The sequence below is a fragment of the Alligator sinensis genome, unplaced genomic scaffold (genome assembly GCF_000455745.1).
Source record: "Alligator sinensis unplaced genomic scaffold, ASM45574v1 scaffold404_1, whole genome shotgun sequence".
In the NCBI taxonomy this organism is placed as follows: Eukaryota; Metazoa; Chordata; order Crocodylia; family Alligatoridae; genus Alligator; species Alligator sinensis.
This window is the reverse complement of record NW_005841839.1, coordinates 3,541,904-3,544,665: the sequence shown is the minus strand read 5'-3', so window position 1 is coordinate 3,544,665 and position 2,762 is coordinate 3,541,904.

Genomic DNA, 2,762 nt, shown 5'->3' with positions numbered 1-2,762 from the left:
GGGGGGAGATATGCCCCTCCAGAGTACTGGATGCAGTATTCCAGCTGCGGTCTCACCAATACTGAGTAGAGTGGCAGAATCACTACTTTGGTTTTGCTGGAGATGCATGCCAGGGTATTGTTAGCCCTGCTGGTTACAGCATCACTCATGTTCATACTGTGGTCTATTATTAGCCCTTCATTATCTGCCTTCTACCTCACTTTATTGTAGGGTTTGAACGAGTCTTGCAACAGTGGCAGCTGGAAGCCGGAAGGAGCCACTGCTGCTGCTGCCGCCTGAGCTGCTTAGAAAGGCATGGGGTGGGCCCAGGCCTCACCTCCTGGGGGGGGGGGCTCCCACCTCCTGAGCTCCCCCGTATTTCAAACCCTGCTTTATAGTCTATTGTGTTTGTTTCAGAATAGGAGGACCCTCCACAATCTGTTGAGTTTGGTGTCCCTGCTGGCTGTTGATACGGTTGCCTACCTCCCTGTATAACCAGGAACTGTCTATAGGTTCTGTGGGGAGTTGGGGCTCTTTCCATTGCTCAGTAATGTGAGGTCTTTTGTGGGATGATTGGGGTTGCCAGTGTCTTGCACGCTCTAGCTTTCATGAGACGGGGCACAAGAAAGTGGAGTCCATGGGAAAGATTTTCTCCAGGAGTCTGCAAGCAGTCCTGGAGCAGGCTCCTTTATGGTAAAGCATCTACCTGAGCTGGAGAGGGAGAGTCTGATGGGTGCAAAGGTGTTTCAACTTCTCTACTGAGAGCACCACAGTCCCAAGTATTGCTGGCACTGGCCAGGGGCAGGGCTAGAGATGGGCAGGCTTGGTGTTTCTTCAGTTCACAGCTGCTGGCAGACCTTAAAATGCCCAACCCTAAAGAAATACCTGAGGAAAGGCAGAGTTAATCTCTCTTTCTCTCTAGTGAGAAACTGCCCTTCCTGGGCTTGGGAGCTGCATCTTCCTGTGCCAGCAAGGGTGAATCAGACCCATCAGCACAGAAGGGTATAAATAGACTTAATCCTGCACATGACAGAAATGCACGTGCGGCCCTGTCTGGGCAGAGATGCTGAATTCATGCACTCAAACTAGAGCTCATCCATCGTTTAATTCAAAATATTTTTGGTGAAAAATGATTTTTTTTCAAAGTGGGAATTTCTGTTGGAAATGTCTGAGTTTGCCAATGTTTTAGGAATGTAAAACATATTAACGTTTTGGCTGAAAGACAAATTTTCAGGGTTTTTTGACAAAACCTTGGAAACCTTTGAAGAAAATGTTGTAGGAAAACACTTTCTGGTCCATCACAAATCCTCAATGAAGCAAAACTCTCCTTGATTTACTATATGAGGGTTGGTTTCTGCATTTGGTCCCAGTTATTACAAAAGGAACCCTTGGAAAATGTGCGGGCCGGGAGCGGTCCGGGCCCTTTTTCGCGCCGCGCGGGCTGTAGCCAGCAGCCCGGGCACGCTGGGTCAGAGAGAACAGGCGACACGCTGGAATTAGGCACGGACGCGTAATGGTTGATTTAAAGATTATTTACTTACACCGAAGATGGTCGCAGTGCAGGCAGGAAAACTTGCTTGAGTTGCAGTTACAGATAGAAAAGAAGAGAGGCGGACCAGAGTTCCTTCCCGTGAACATTCTTCTAGCCCATCCGGTTGGAGGCTCTAAACAGCGAGCCCGTCGCGCCAACCGAAGAATGTACTCGAACTCACACGAAGTTTACTAGGCTCCGTGGAACTTGTGCGTGCAGGGAGAGGGATACGTCGAGGTTTGCGCTCGGTGACGGGGAGAGGCTAGAGGCTGATCAGACCCCTGTTCCCTGCTTGAAATGCACTGGGTCCGATAGGCTCCACAGCACTTAGAGATCTTCACACAGCGTGAAGTCTCCTCCTCCTGGTGTTCGTGGAGTCCTCCAACTTGGGCGGAAACCACTCAAGCCTTTTATACGGCTAGCAAGCCAATCGCTAGCCGCCACGTGTGAATAATTTCACGCAAGCCAATAATGGGGCTCGAATTATAATACAAATGGCGGGAACTCTTTGCAAAGTGCATTTCTGTGCTGCAAAGAAGAAATGCACCCTGCAAAGAAAGCTACAAATTGGCGGGAATTCTTTTACACCGGGGTTTCTCCTCTGCAGCAGAAAACTCCACCGTGCAAAGAAGCTGCAATTTAGCGGGAACATAATTCAGTGGTGCCAAAGCGCACACAAAACAAAAATCACACCCTTGGGTTGTGACAGAAAATTCCTGTGTTGCTCTAATATCATTATGCCAAAGTTTTTACCACTGCCTAAAAACAAAGAAACTGTTGGTTAGGAAGAGGACTGTAAGCCCAGTTTTGGTTTATACAGCTCCTTCTGAATGCATAGTATAATCAAATTGTTTGCTATGAAATGTATAATGGGTACAATGGTTTCATTTCATGGTGAGTCAGAATCTTTTCTCTTTCACGTAACAATGCTCTTAGATAATGCTTCACTTCCAAGGATCTCAGCAAAAGAAGAAGCATCATGGCAGAGCACAAGGGTGGGAAGTATTGTTTTTTATGAATGTCATAGGCCTTTGAGGGTTTCTGTTTGCTTGGCTGTCCTGGATACCAGGAGCTAAAGGAAAAGAAGCTGTTAGGGGAGAAGCCTTAAGGAAATAACATGACATAGGTAACAGGCCTGCAGGAATCAAAGGCAATCTGGGGAATACCTTTTATCTGGACTAGAATGGTTTCATAGTAGCTAGGGTCAGGAGGGACCTGAACAGATCATCTAGCCTGACCCCCTGCCACAGGC